Below are 17,451 nucleotides of genomic sequence, written 5' to 3'. Positions count from 1 at the left end.
TTAAAAAAAATAATCTTTTTTAAACCTTCATTATTATAGTCATATTTTATCCCTCATTGTATCTAACTTATTTTTTGTACACACATAGGGTTTTTTCTTCTAAAAATTTTGGGGTACAACTTCTTCTAAAAGATCAAAATATACCATACATATAGCACCAGGCTTGTTCTAGTCTCCAGCCTGAGCAAATTCTCTCCACTTTCTTCTTCTTTATTCTCCCAACCAACTTACTTTATCAACTTAATTTATTTAGAAATTAAAAAAAAATTCATCTTTATAGGAATATTCCATCCTTTCATTGTGTTTCTCATTCTTTGAAATTTTGGGAGGTAGTTTCTTCTAAGAGACCAAAATACTTCCAAAATTAAGTGGGTGACCCTATTCTAGTCACCAGTCTAATATGTATATATATATATTCTTTTTTATATTTTTTTTTAATTTTTTTTAATTTTTTTTCATAACTTCTTTTTACCCCCTTTCCCTCCACACACACGATTTGGGATCTCTTCTGATTTGGTTAAAGCACATTTTCTTTGGGTCTTTGCTACCTTTTTAGTATTTTATTTGCTCCTTCATATATTCTTATCTGGACAAAATGACAAGGCGGAAAAACTCACCACAGGGAAAAAAAAAACAAAAAAGCAAAACAAAACAAACAAAAAAAACACAAGAGGCAGTACCGAAGGCTAGGGACTTAATCAACACGGACATTGGTAACATGTCAGATCTAGAGTTCATAATGACGATTCTCAAGGTTCTAGCCGGGCTCAAAAAATGATGGAATATATTAGAGAAACCCTCTTCAGAGATATAAAAGCCCTTTCTGGAGAAATAAAAGAACTAAAATCTAACCAAGTTAAAATAAAAAAAGCTATTAATGAGGTGCAATAAAAATGGAGGCTCTTACTGCTAAGATAAATGAGGCAGAAGAAAGAATTAGTGATATAAAAGACAAAATGAAAGAGAATAAATAAGCTGAGCAAAAAAGAGACAAATACTGGACCACGAGGGGAGAATTCGAAATATAGGTGAAACCATAAGATGAAACAACATTAGAATAATTAGGATTCCAGAAGAAGAAGAAAGAGAGAGGGGAGCAGAAGGTATATTGGAGAGAATTATTGGAGAGAATTTCCCCAATATGGCAAAGGGAACAAGCATCAAAATCCAGGAGGTTCAGAGAAACCCCCTCAAAATCAATAAGAATAGGTCCACACCCCGTCACCTAATAGTAAAATTTACAAGTCTTAGTGACAAAGAGAAAATCCTGAAAGCAGCCCGGGAAAAGAAGTCTGTAACATACAATAGTAAAAATATTAGATTGGCAGCAGACTTATCCACAGAGACCTGGCAGACCAGAAAGAACAGCCATGATATATTCAGAGCACTAAACGAGAAAAACATGCAGCCAAGAATACTATATCCAGCTAGGCTATCATTGAAAATAGAAGGAGAGATTAAAAGCTTCCAGGACAAACAAGAACTGAAAGAATTTGCAAACACCAAACCAGCTCTACAGGAAATATGTAAGGGGTCCTCTAAGCAAAGAGAGACCCTAAAAGTAGTAGAACAGAAAGTAACAGAGACAATAGACAGTAACAGTCACCGTGCAGGCAATACAATGGCACTAAATTCATATCTCTCAATAGTTACCCTGAATTTAAATGGGCTAAGTGCCCCAATCAAAGACACACAGTATCAGAATGGATTAAAAAAAACCAAACCCATCAATATGCTGCCAACAAGAAACTCATTTTAGACCCAAAGACACCTCCAGTTTTAAAGTGAGGGGGTGGAAAAGAATTTACCATGCTAATGGACATCAAAAGAAAGCTGGGTTGGCAATCCTTATATCAGATAAATTAGATTTTAAGCCAAAGACTATAATAAGAGATGAGGAAGGACACTATATCATACTCAAAGGGTCTGTCCAATAAGAAGATGTAGCAATTTTAAATATCTATGCCCCTAACATGGGAGCAGCCAACTATATAAACCAATTAATAACAAAATCAAAGAAACGCATCAACAATAATACAATAATAGTAGGGGACTTTAACACTGCCCTCACTGAAATGGACAGATCATCCAAGCAAAAGATCCACAAGGAAATAAAGGCCTTAAATGACACACTGGACCAGAAGGACATCACAGATATATTCAGAACATTCCCTGACAAAGCAACAGAATACACTTTCTTCTCTAGTACACATGGAACATTCTCCCGAATAGATCACATGCTGGGTCATATATCAGGTCTCAACCAGTATCAAAAGATTGGGATCATTCCCTGCATATTTTCAGACCACAATGCTCTGAAGCTAGAACTCAATCACAAGGGGAAATATGGAAAGAACTCAAATACATGGAGGCTAAAGAACATCCTTTTAAAGAATGAATGGGTCAACCAGGAAATTAAAGAAGAACTAAAAAAAAAAAAAAACACACACACACTTGGAAACAAATGATAATGAAAACACAACGGTTCAAAATCTGTGGGACATAGCAAAGACAGTCCTGAGAGAAAAATATATAGTGGTACAAGACTTTCTCAAGAAACAGGAAAGGTTTCAAATACACAACCTAACTCTACACGTAAGGGAGCTGAAGAAAGGAGAGCAAAGATGGCCTAAACCCAGCAGGAGAAGAGAAATCATAAAGATCAGAGCAGAAATCAATGAAATAGAAACCAAAAAAACAATAGAACAAATCATGAAAACTAGGAGCTCGTTCTTTGAAAGAATTAATAAGATTGATAAACCCCTGGCCAGACTTTTCAAAAAGAAAAGAAAAAGGACCCAAATAAATAAAATCATGAATGAAAGAGGAGAGATCACAACCAATACCAAAGAAAAACATAAAATGAGCAACTCTATGCCATCAAATTTGACAATTTGGAAGAAATGGATGCATTCCTAGAGACATATAAACTACCACAACTGATCCAGGAAGAAATAGGAAACCTGAACAGACCCATAACCAGTAAGGAGAGTGAAACAGTCATCAAAATTCTCCAAACAAACAAAAGCCCAGGGCCAGAAGGCTTCCCAGGGGAATTCTACCAAACATTTAAAGGAGAATTAATTCCTATTCTCCTGAAACTGTTCCAAAAAAATAGAAATGGAAGGAAAACTTCCAAACTCATTTTAAGAGGTCAGCATCACCTTAATCCCAAAACTAAACAAGGATCCCATTAAAAAGACAATTACAGACCAACATCCTTGATGAACACAGATGCGAAAATTCTCACCAAAATACAGGCTATAGGATAAAACAGTCCATTAAAAGGATTATTCACCACAACCAAGTGGGATTTATTCCACAGCTGCTAGGTTGGTTCAACATCTACAAATCGATCAATGTGATACAATACATTAATAAAAGAAAGAACAAGAACCATATGATACTCTCAATAGATGCTGAAAAAGCATTTGACAAAGTGCAGCATCCCTTCCTGATCAAAACTCCTCAAAGTATAGGGATAGAGGGCACATACCTCAATATCATCAAAGCCATCTATGAATAACACACTGCAAATATCATTCTCAATGGAGAAAAACTGAGAGCTTTTCCCAAAAATTCAGGAACACGACAGGGATTTCCATTATCACTACTGCTATTAAACATAGGATTAGAATTTCTAGCCTCAGCAATCAGAAAATAAAAAGAAATTAAAGGCATCCAAATTGGCAAAGAAGAAATTGAACTATCACTCTTTGCAGATGATGTGATATTATATGTGGAAAACCCAAAAGTCTCCACTCCACAAATGCTAGAACTTGTACAGGAATTTAGTAAAGTGTCAGGATATAAAATCAATGCACAGAAATCAGTTACATTTCTTTACACCAACAACAAGACAGAAGAAAGAGAAATTAAGGACTCAATCCTATTTACAATTGCACCCAAAACCATATGATACCTAGGAATAAACCTAACCAAATGGGCAAAGAATCTATACTCCGAAAATTATAAAGTACTCATGAAAGAAATGAGGAAGACAAAAGAAATGGAAAAATGTTCCATCCTCCTGGATTGGAAGAACAAATATCATGAAAATGTCTATGCTACCTAAAGCATTCTACACGTTTACTGCAATCCCTATCAAAATCCCATCCATTTTTTTTCAAAGAAATGGAACAAATAATCCTAAAATTTTTATGGAACCAGAAAAGACCTCAAATAGCCAAAGGAATATTGAAAAAGAAAGCCAAAGTTGGTGGCATCACAATTCCGGACTTCAAGCTCTATTACAAAGCTGTCATCATCAAGACAGTATGGTACTGGGACAAAAACAGACACATAGATCAATGGAACAGAATAGAGAGCCCAGAAATAGACCCTCAACTCTATGGTGAACTAATTTTCCACAAAGCAGGAAAGAATGTCCAATGGAAAAAAGACAGCCTCTTCAACAAATGGTGTTGGGAAAATTGAACAGCAGAAAAATGAAATTGGACCATTTCCTTACACCACACACGAAAATAGATTCAAAATGGATGAAGGACCTCAATGTGAGAAAGGAATCCATCAACATCCTTGAGGAGAACACAGGCAGCAACCTCTTTGACCTCAGCCGCAGCCACTTCTTCCTAGGAACATCACCAAAGGCAAGGGAAGCAAGGGCAAAAATGAACTTTTGGGACTTCATCAAGATCAAAAGCTTTTGCACAGCAAAGGAAACAGTTGACAAAACCAAAAGACATCTGACAGAATGGGAGAAGATATTTGCAAATGACATATCAGATAAAGGGCTAGTATCCAATATCTATTAAGATCTTAGCAAACTCAACACCCAAAGAACAAATAATCCAATCAAGAAATAGTCAGAGGACATGAACAGACATTTCTGCAAAGAAGACATCCAGATGACCAACACACACATGAAAAAATGCTCCACATCACTCAGCACCAGGGAAATACAAATCAAAACCACAATGAGATACCACCTCACACCAGTCAGAATGGCTAAAATTAACAAGTCAGGAAATGACAGATGCTGGCGAGGATGCGGCAAACAGGGAACCCTCCTATATTGTTGGTGGGAATGCAAGCTGGTGCAGCCACTCTGGAAAACAGCATGGAGGTTTCTCAAAGAGCTGAAAATAGAGCTACCCTATGACCCAACATTTGCACTACTGGGTATTTACCCTAAAGATACAAATGCAGTGATCCGAAGGGGCATGTGTACCCAAATATATATAGTGCAATGTCAACAATAGCCAAACTATGGAAAGAACCTAGGTATCCAACAACAGATGAGTGGATAATGAAGAGGTGGTATATATATACAATGGAATACTATGCAGCCATCAAAAGAAATGACATCTTGCCATTTGCAATGATGTGGATGAAACTAGAGGGTATTATGCTTAGCGAAATAAGTCAGTCGGAGAAAGACAACTATCATATGATCTCCCTGATATGAGGAAGTGGAGATGCAAAGTGGGGGGTTTGGGGGGTAGTAAGAGAATAAATGAAACAAGATGGGATCGGGAGGAGACAAACCATAAGAGACTCTTAATCTCACAAAACAAACTGAGGGTTGCTGGGGGGAGGTGGTTGGCAGAGGGTGGTGGGGTTATGGACATTGGGGAGGGTATGTGCTATGGTGAGTGCTGTAAAGTGTGTAAACCTGGCGATTCACAGACCTTTACCCCTGGGGCTAAAAATATATGTTTATAAAAAAAAATTTAAATAATATAAAAAAATAAGACAAAGAATACTACTAAGTTTGAGAAGTATTCTTCTAATGAGCACTTACAAGTGAAATAAGAAAGTGCAAATGACATCATCTATTTTGTAATGTGGCTTAGGTCTGCTGTATGCGGACATTTTTCCATTATTAACAAGGGTATTTACATTATTATTTTTAAAATAAGTATATCTTATATGGGAGTAAATTATTAAATCTAGATTTCCACTATCCTAACACATTAGTTTTTCTTCCCACCAACTTGGCAACCTTTTTCCCTATCCCAACACATGTTTTTCTTCCCATTGACTTGGCAACCTTTTTCCTGTGTGTGTGTGTGTGTGTGTGTGTGTGTGTGTATGCATATGTGCACGTGTTTTGGAAGGTTTTTTACTCTTCTAGTCTTTGGATGGAATTTCTTCCTATATTCTGTGATAGATGTACATTTTTCTTCTCTGGCATCACTAAAATATCCTTTCTAATATTATGTCCCTGTCCTTCCTTATTGTTTATTATCTGTTTTCAACAAATTGATTTTACTTGAGGAAATTTTCAGAGATATTTGCCTTTCCATGCATTATAAGAACATCAGCAATAGAGAATATGAATAAGCTCGTCCTAGTTGGGACAGGTGGGAACAATGGCAAGCTGACTAGGAGAACAGGAGACGATTGCTTTAGAATGGGATTTTATGAGGCAAAGTAGGCAGAAAAGATCTTCAGAAGAATTAGTGCAGCAAGAAAATCTAAAATGTATCACATTCTTTGATCAACCTAACACAAGCATACTCTCTCCATGGTGTCTATTGCCCACCAGGTTAAATCCTTTAGATAACTGGTATTTCCCTTCTCAATGTGGAACCATCTTTGATGTGAAATACCCCTATTACTCCCCAAGTGCTCTATTTCCCCTCTACACCATAAACATTGACCACTTTTCATCTGTTTATTTAAATATTGATCTAATATAACTACAAACTTCTCTTCTTACCTTCTTAATTTGCTGATCCTCAAATAATCAAGAAACATTGTAAAAATTTACACAGTCTTGAGGACAGATGCTGTAATCCTTATCCTGGTATTGCATGTGTCTAGAGGAAAAAGGAAAATGCTTAAAATGGTTCCAGATAATTTCAAAGAGAAAGGCATAAACTGCTGCTTGAAGCACAAGGCTCGAGAAGACTGCCTATGTCATCATAAGCAGCTGTTCTCATCCAAAACGGTAGAATGAGGAAGAATTCAGATTCCAGCTGGGTAACGGAAGTGGAGATATTAAATATGTAATTTTGATTAAAATCTTTCTTCTATAATTTTCACACATTTTTAACAAATATTTTCCTTTTTGGCCTCAATTAAGAGTCAACATGGCTCAGTGAAAAAACACACACATACACACAAATATAACTGGGACTATGGGTTTTAGCCTTGTGCAAGATTATTTTTTATGACCTTGGGTAAGAATATTCACTTCCATGAATTATATGATGCTCACCTAAAAATAGTTTCAAAGTAATCAATTTTGGTATATCTCAGTGAAAGAGAAAACATTGTCATTGTTCTGATGAAAGTGTGTTGTATAAATTCATAAAGAATGTCATATTTCTATCTTTAAATAAACAGGGACTATTAACTGAAAGTAGAGAAGGAGCAGATGGTATTTAACAGATTAGAAATAATATAATTTTGAGTGTATAATAATTGTAAAATTAACTTCTCACATGGTACAAATTTACAGAAGATATGTGACTATGGTCTGTTACAATAAACAATAGTTTTAAAAATTTAGAGTTATTAGAAGAAATTAAGATGTATAAAGGAGAATAAACTTAGTAACAAAGGCATTTTGGAACAAGGAAATAAATCTATAAACCATAAAGGAAAAGACTGACTGAACTATAGAATTTTAAAATTTCTTTATGACTTAAACACCATCAGCACAACTAATTTTATAATTAGAATGTGTATTTTAATAATGTGTAACAAAAGGAATTAAAGTCCATATATAAAGAGTTTATATAATTCAATAAAAATAAAACTACCTGATGGAAAATTTGTCACATACATGAAAAGACTATAAAAGAAATATAAACAAAGTTATATAATACATGCAATGCACAAATACAAAGTCAATAAACATGACAAGGAAATCATTCCCACCAATAATAAGGAAATTAAAATTAAAACATCATAGTATTTTTCATCTATAAATAAAGAGTTACTCTCATAAAGTACTGACAGATATGTAAATGATTACAGTTTTTTTGGCATATAAATGAATATATTTAAAAAGAACAACATGTCTGTTATAAGAACTGTCTGTCCTGCAGAAAAGCACTCATGTATTTAAAGACATATGGATAAGGATATTCACTGAAGTATTATTTTAGTAGAAAAATATTTGAAACACCCTAATTTTCCAAAAACAAGCAGCTGATTAAATATTTTTTGTACATACAAATATGTGGCCCTTAGAAAGAATGAAATGAAACTACTGTCAAGAACTGTCAGGGGTTTGAGATTTTACCCTACTTGGAAGTTAATGACTTAGTGTTCCACAGGTGTTGGCAGAAGACATGAAACTCCTGGGTCACATTCAAATAATTTTATCATTCATGTCACAGAAAGCATCAAGAAATTCATGTTCATAAAGTTTCCCCTGACTAAAGAGATGATATAGAGGGTCTAGCCTGGATGCTACACATATAGTAGGCTTGTATCATAGAGGAGGAATCTGGAGTTTAGGGACTAGAATCTTACATAATGGGTTGTAAGAAAACTTGCTGGACATTTGCCCTGGAGAGAAATGTTACCTTTATTATTTTATTATAGTGCACAGTGAATATACCTTCACCTTTTCCCCACCGGAGGGAGACAACTCTATCTTCCAAAGCTATTTTCTCTACACACATTCTTGAAAAAGTAGTTCTGAACAAAAAGCAGTTAGTACCTCTGCCTTCAACTGGTGCAGAAACAAGAGACCCATAAAAAATTGTCTCCCAACAATATCCATCTCTCATTTCTACACCATTTTGGCACCTGTCAAATTTCCCCATGAATATGCTGCTACTCTGATTAATTTGACCAACAGGGATAGGATTAACTTGTCATATATATAATTTAATTAAGAGTACTATAAATAAGGTTCCAAGCATAAAGATGAACCCAATTTGCAGTATTGCCTTCAAATATGTGTTTTCCCCAGTCTCAAACTTCTGAATCCAAACAATTAAACAAATACCATAACTCATTCAGGGTCTACCTTAGAAGGTATCTTAGTCTGCTTAGGCTGCCATAACAAAATATCACAGGCCAAATGACTCAAAAGACAGAAATTTATTTCCTTACAGTCTGGAGGCTAGAAGTCCAAGATCAAGGTTCCAATCAATTTGGTTTCTGGTAAGAGCTCTCTTCCTGGTTTGCACACAGCCACTTTCTTGCAGAGTTCTCACGTGGTCTTTCCTCTGTGTGTGTTCATATGCCAGGTTGTGGGGAGGACAGGAGCACGAGCTCTCTGGTATCTGTTTTCATAAGAACATTATTTATCAGAGAGGGGCCTCACCCATACGATCTCATTTAAAGTTAATTACTTCTGTAAATGCCCTATCTTCAAAAACCATCACACTGTGGGGTAGGACTTCAACATATAAATTTTGGGGGCAGGGGAGACACAAACATCCAGTCACTAACAGAAATCCAGGTGTATTTACTCTGAAGTGTTTTTTTTATTGACCTTTCTAATTGCCCCAAAGTATTAATACAGTTACAAAAGAATGTAATTGTATAGAATCCACCTTGGTTCATAAAGAGGAAATCTAGGATAACTCTATCTTTTATAATAATCCTGTCCAGTGATTTGAGACTAATTTACATGTCTTCTAGGGCCAAGGCACTATTTCCTTAATATTTGAAGTCCTTTTATAACCATCCCTACAAATCATCATGCTTTCTGCAGAGAAGCAAGTTAATGCTTGGCTTCTGCATAAGAAGTACAGAAGGTACATATGAGGTCCATGGGAAGAAAATATTGTTTACAATGGGCGAGGCTCCACCAGTGGGGTCTACATTAATCAGATAGCAGGTTTATAGTGCCTCCAGTGTGGCCTGTTGGCCAACCGGCAAACTCTAACATTCCAAATGCAGTTTAATAACAACTGTTTTTGAAGTGTCTGCCTGAAGGCAGTCAGGTAAATCTGTGCTTTATGCCTATCATCAGCAAGGTGGCAACCTTCTACCCAACAGAATGACTGAGAAGGAGGGACATCTGAGATTACACATTAGAGTTACAGGAACTGCAGCCATCTACTGTTGTTTCTGATAGACTTCCCAGTGAAGTTAAGGGGAATAGTGATTAATTCATTCTTGGAGCTAGCTAGTAGGATATGGAAGACCCACTAATCAGTTAAATTTAATCTTCTAGCAAGAGTTTGGAAGAGCAGCACAAGGGCATTTTCATTCATGACAAAGAATCCAGGGGTGGTTCTGAAAGACCAAAAAAAAAAAAAAACCCTGTTAATTTTTCTCATATCTTTCAGCATGTAAGGCATTCCTCTTCCCCCATCTTTACAATATCAGTATATTCTATTCCTGTAATCATACTTTACCTTTTCAAAAATTATCTCCTGTTCACACCCAGACATTTCATATGGAAGAATCAGATTCAACAGGGACAAGAATATTATTATAAAATTTATTCAGAATTACATTTGAATCCTCCTTTGTCTAGGCTGTCACCTGGAGTGTGCATCAATTATGTCAGCATAGGTCTATTGTTGGAGGAAAGAATGGCATACCATGTTCAGGAATGGTCAGAAAAGAATACTGAATTTTCAATACAGGGCATTATAATGATTCCCTACCCTTTTTGTCCTGATTATTTTCCAGAAATCTGTTGAGAATAAATGATCTCTTTGTAGGAAAAGGTGATTTTAGTGACAAAACTGCCTTACTAAAATGGGCAGATCAGAAGTAGATAAGATTGAAAAATCTTTTTGAGATGGTTTTTGAGGAAGTCAACAATAATAGATATCTGTGAATGGTAAGAAGCATGAAACATCCATCAGTCCATTGTTGAATCACTTTTTGTGATAAAAATAGTACATTATTGTCAGACTTCAAATGATCCAGAAAGCTGAATATATGACACACATTAATCTGAAGAGCTATGATGGCATGACTAGAATCATCTAATCAAAGTGGAATAGAAACTCTATAGTTTGAGAAAGTGTAAACAGACATGAGGTAATACACTTGGCTTTGAGAAAGGTTCAAAAGTTCATATAGGCATTGTACTATGAGTGGGCAGGGAAATGTGACTTGTGATATGTGGAGTCTCCCACCATGAAACAACCAGGTTGACTTTTGGCAGGGATCACAAGTCTGGCATGCAGTGGTAGTTTCTGCAACAAAAAAATAGAGACCTTTATTTTGTACCCAGCCTATGATGGTGGATGTGTTACCCTCTACAGCATGGTGGCAGATTCATGCAGCATTGCTGGTAATGTGATCAATACAGACTTAAACAGCAGCTTAATTTTAGTCTCATGAGAGAATGGACCCTCCCACAGCATCACATGAATGACTGTCACAGTTTGTTCAGTAGTCTTTACTTGTTTCTATAGCTTGCAGCTCCACAGAGGGAAGTCTTTAATCTGTCAGTCTCTAATTTTCTAAGTGACAACTCAATAGCTAGGCTATTGGCAATAGTAAAAATATAACAAGTTTCATTGAGAAGACTACTGGCCAGAGGCATGAGAACAGACTTTAGTTTTGTCTTCTGAATAGGGTAACCATATCCATTTTCAATTCTATATAGGTGGAGTTGAGGTTTAACAGGTACTACATCCAGTGGATCCTATTGTTTCAGATTAGCCTATCAGTGAACCTGTCCCAGGCATTTATGGGAAACTATGAATTTAGGGTTCCATTGAACCAGCAGTTTTCCTTCAGGTGACAGAGTGAGCAATAAATTATCCCCCAAAAGGAGAGCTGTCACTATTTAAATGTAAAAACAAGAGTCTACTGGGACCAGACTGGCTGCATTATTGAACAAACTATTTCCATTTAAAAAGTGAGTCTTGTTGAGGCTTCCTTACCTTATTAGTCATCAAGTCTGACTTGATCCACCCAAGTGGGTGGAAAATAAAAACTATCAGACTGGAGAGTCACAGGATCTCCTTGACTCAAGTATTAAGTTTTGACAAAAGCCCAATAGCAACTTATTAGATGTTTTTCAAAAGAAGTGATGAATCCAAAACCCCAATGGTATTTCCACATGGAGACCTCTTCCCTTTATCAGATGGTCTGATTGGAAAAATCATGAGTCATAGAGACTTACAGCTCAAAGGTGTCAATAAGTCTATGGGCCTTAAATGTACTAACACTTCTCTATGTGTGGCTTTTTATCTAGTTGGGATAATATTCTCTGATAAAAGAGGAAAGGAAGTACAAGCATGTAACATCAATCTATTATACATGTAAATGTAGAGTCAAGAGTAACATTAAACTAACCAAAAGGACCCTACACATAAAGCCATGTTAGCTTTGTTTTCCTATTGTAAACCCAATCAAAAATCCATCAGTTGAATCTGAACCCTCTTTCCCCCAATAGCCTGATCAGGAAGGATGTTGTGTTGGGTTCCTGTATCCAATGGAGACATCAAAGTTTTAATCTTTCTCCTTTCTAAAGTTCCCTGGCAAGTTATTTGGACACATATAACCCTTGGTCCTTCTTGAGGTCAAGCTCCCTGCTTAATTATCTTTGCACCTAAAGAAACTATGGCTACAGTTAAAGGAGAAGAAGGAAACAGGATGTGGAGGAAAGGAATGGCTGCATGTAAGTATAGAAGACACTCAGTTTTGAGAAGTGGGAAGTACTCATGGCTTAACTAAATGAATGTATGTTTTGTATGTTTTATATCCACCCAAAACTCTGTACTTCATTGTTTACATCATTTATTTCACCTTTGGAGATCTCCTGACTCAGTTGCTATATCCACATTGCTTTTCAGCTGGGGTCTGGGTTTTTTGCTCCACTGTAGTGATAAAATCTATTCTTCCTCCCTCCTGGAGGAGAGTAGGGACAATAAAAATACCATTTTGTGGTTTCTTTCAATATTACCACTTATTTATCAGTCTCTAAACATTCAGTAACAGGCAGGACAGTGATAGTCTTTTACTATTTGTCTCTGTCATCTGTACAACAACATGTACTATTGCATCTCAGATAATCATTTCACATCCCAAACTTGACTTGTAAGAACCTCATCCTTTCTCTTCCAAAAAGCCATTTCTCTATCAGTGTCCTATCTCTATCATCAAAAGCTGTCAAAAACAGTTGAAGGTCTGAGATCTTACTACTTGCCATCTAAGAAGTTATCCCACTATAGTTTCATGGATACTGGCAAAAGACATGAGACTTCAGGGTCAGAGACAAAGTTCTTGATAACTCACAATGTAGTAAACAGGATGAACTTCCTGTTTGTGTCTGTTGCCCTTGACCCCAAGTCCCACAGGAACAACACAGAGCAGTGAAGGTGTATGCCATGCATATAGTGGGTTTGTGTCATGCCTGAAAAAGTGCAAGGTTAGGAACCAGAATCTTTTAAAATGAGTTGCAAGCAAACCTGCTTGAAATGTTCCCTGGAGGGACACATTATCTTTACCATACCAAACAGTGAAAAACAAACAAATAAACTGCCCTTTGCTCTGGAGAGAGACATTGTTATTATCTTTGAAGGCTCTTTACAAATTTCCTTGGAAAAAAATGAGAACAAAATGGCAGTTAGTGCCTCTGTTCACAGAAACATGAGACCTTTTGAACCGTGCCTCCCTTAAAATATTTATATAGTAATGTAACAATATATAAGTCATAGTGTTAAATAATAATGTTTCAAGGCAATATGTATAGCATGATCTTGATTATGTAAGGAAATATGCTTGGGTTATGCTCTTCTTAAAGTTTCTACACGGCTTAAATCTTAAACAATAAGAATGTTTTCAGGTATTATTTATATAATTATAAGTTAGGTAATATAAAAGAAATTGAATAGAAAGAAGAACCTATAAAATATTAAGATTGTTTTTAAGTACAAGAATGTTTCTCTACAAGTTATTGTAACTATTATTAATATGTTAATTAAATAATTTGAAACTCCTGCTAAGACAAAGTCTAGTTGTTTAAATAGATTCTGTTTTAATTTATAAGGTGCATTTTACTGAGGTAAGATTTGAAAAGCTGCTGCATTTCTAGAAAGTCAGGGCATTTAAATTTCAAGTAACAAAGCAGTTACAATGTAAATATCTATTGTTAAGTTTCTTTCTTCTTCAGAACAGAAAAAAGTTTATGTCTTTCTGATTGAAAAAAAAATGTGTGTATATGGGTTATACATACACACACACACACACACACACTTTAAATAAATATATACACATAGGCAAACATATATTTATGTGTTTTCTTATATCCAAACACAGAGACATGATTTCTATTTTTTAACACCTATTTTTTGTCTATCTCCACTTTCTTTTATGTGAAAAATAACGAAGGACTTTAATAAAACTGGCAGCTGAGTAAATGACTTCAAAGAGCCATTTGTTTATCTTTCTTTCATTCATTAATTCATTCATTCATGAAGTATTTTTTTCAATACTTAAAATATGCCAAGCACTCTTCTAGATATTAACCATGCAGTGGTTAACAACAGTCTGCTATCATAAAATTGATACTCTAATTTTGGAAAACCAACAAAAAACAAATATACACTCTAATGTGCTACAAATAATAAAAAGTAAAGAAACAGAACTTCATAAGTATGTTCTCTTAGAAAGGTAAGAGAAAGCTCTGTGGGGAACAAACACATGTAAGAAGTGAGATAATATGTCATGCAAAGGTGATAAAGAAGGCATTCCCCCAAAAAATTATATCTTAAACTTACCACAAAGGTTTTAAAAGCCCAGTAGTCTTAACTTGCATAAAAGAATATCAGCCCAATAGTTATCTTTCCAGATAAGGTTGAAGGAATGACAAGAACAAAGTTATGTTGAGCCACGATGATTTGAAAGACAATGAAAACAGTATAGACTCTCTTTTTGAAGTTTTATATTGGAATATTTCATATTTAATGTGATAGAGAATAAATTTGAAAACAACATGAACACCCATCCATGTACCACCCAACTTTCTTAAATCTAAACATTTTATTTGTCTCACATGTGATTTTAAAGAAATAAAATATTACATATACAGTTGAAGAAATAAAATATTACATATACAGTTGAAGACTCCTACATACCTTTCTACTCTCCTGAATTCATTTCCCCTACCTCTTTCTCTAGAAATTACCACTATCCCATATTTTGTGTTTGGATGCAAGGTGTAGACTATATCAAATACCTCTTATACATAATTCATCTTGGCCTCACCAGTCTCTTATGCTTGCCACTGCTGTGGATACAGTTATTGTGTCATATATGATCAGTTTTATGTAAAAGACATTTGGTAGCACTTTAATTCAGGCCCAAATTGTATACCTCTGGTTTCCATCCTCTATTTTATCCTTTGTTTTCTCTATTGCAGCAGTGACCATGAAACACTGTAAGAACAAATTCAGGTTTCATGCAGATACAACCTGGAAATATGAAAAAGTAAATGATCTGTTAGGCAAAACTTTGGTCATCAGTATGGAGGTTAATGGATAAATTCCATCCTCTAACTCTCCCTAAACAGATATGCTTCATATGGGTAATCAGATGGTCCTGTGAGATAAAGCAGCCAGTGACCTATAGAGGTTGCCAACTTTATAATGCATCCTTGTCTTGGTTGTTTTACGTTTTCTGCTTTGTTTTTCCTGTCCCTCAATCATGCCCCCTAAGATGATATACCCTGACAAACTACTTACATATAAACTTTTGCCACATGCTTTGTTTTCTAAGTAATTCAGGGTATGATAATTGTCTTTTGATGCATCAGAGCATTTTTAATTTTAATATAGTTAGTTTGTACACTTTTCCCCTCTTGTGGTAAGCTTTTTGCAATAAGTGTAAGAAATTCTCCCCTAACCCAAGGTCATGAATATATTCTTCTGTATTTTCTTCTAAATGTTTGGTGTAAAGTTTAAGAATCTACTTTTGTTTTCCCTAAATGGATAATCAGTTATCTTAACAACATTTACTGAATGAATAATCCATCCTTTCTCAAATTTTATTATTAAAATTTTCAAATATACAGAGAAGTTAAATAAAAAGAATGGTGTTTAATGTGTCAATTACCCTTTGCTTAAAAAAATGGCATACTTGCTTGAGCTGTATCTCTCTGTATAAATACATTGTATAACTGCTTTTTTAAACTAGAGTCCAATCAAAGTTAATGCATTATAAGTCTTTAAATATTAAATGTAGAGTAATACTATTATCTTTATTTCATAACAGTGATAATTTGAAAACATCAGACCAGTTGTGAGATACAATGCCCTCATTCTAGATCTGATTTTTTCCTCTGCATGTTGTTTAACATTGTCCTCTATCCCCTATATTTCTTCTAATCTGGAAGGAAGATATAAAGGCTGGATTTGGATCAGGTTAAACAATTTTGTTAAAAAATAAGTGATGCTGTGTTCTATGTATTGTATTATGTCAGGATATATGCAATGTTAGTTTTTACTATTATTCATGATACTAAATTTGATTACTTGGTTGATATGATAACTCCTAGTTGCAGCAATTTTAATAGGTAAATTTTCCTGTTGTAATTACCAATGACATTTCCCTTAGTGCATTAACTACATTACCCTTATCAAATAACCATTATTCTGTATTTGGTGTGTTTCCCAAAATATTGATTACATGCTTATCTTGCTAAACAATGTATAGAATTATATACATTGCAATGTATAGAGTTTACAATTTTATATAAATGTCATTATCCTTTGTACTTCCTTCTACAATGCTTTTCGAATTGACTATTTGTGAGATTCATCTATACTTATTCATAAAATTCTATTTTATCAGTATGGACAGGATGAATTATCATATTGGCAACCTCTGTTACATAAGATTCTAATATAAAGACCACTAAGAAATTGAAAAAAAATACCTAGGAATAATAGTGTATTGGTTTGAAACATGTAATGAAATTGGTCATTATCCTTGCATTCAAAAGCAAGTCTAAAAGAAAAGGCTTTGGGGATGACTTATTTATTTATTTATTTATTTATTTAAATTCAATTAGCCAACATATAGTACATATCATTAGTTTCAGATGTAGAGTGCAATGACTCATCAGTTGCACATAAAACCCAATGCTCATCACATCATGTCCCCTCTTTAATGCCCATCACACAATTAACCCATCTTCCCACCTACCTCCCCTCCAGGACCCTCAGTTTTATTTTGTTTTGTTTGTCTATAGTGAAGAGTCTCTCATGGTTTGTCTAACTCTCTGATTTCTTTTAATTCTGTTTTCTTTTGCTTTTCCTGTTATCTGTTCTGTTTCTTATATTCCACATATGAGTGAAACCATATAATTGTCTTTCCCCAGTTGACTTATTTCACTCAGCATAATACCCTCCAGTTCCATCCACATCAATGTAAATGGTAAGTATTCATTCTTTCTTTTTTTCAAAGATTTTATTTATTTATTTGACAGAGACAGAGAGAGATCACAAGTAGGCATAGAGGCAGGCAGAAAGAGAGGAGGAAGCAGGCTTCCTGCTGAGCAGAGAGCTTGATGTGGGGCTTGATCCCAGAACCTTGATATCATGA

This window comes from Lontra canadensis, unplaced genomic scaffold (genome assembly GCF_010015895.1).
Source record: "Lontra canadensis isolate GAN:19392208 unplaced genomic scaffold, GSC_riverotter_1.0 scaffold77, whole genome shotgun sequence".
Taxonomy (NCBI): Eukaryota; Metazoa; Chordata; class Mammalia; order Carnivora; family Mustelidae; genus Lontra; species Lontra canadensis.
This window is presented reverse-complemented; position numbering follows the sequence as displayed.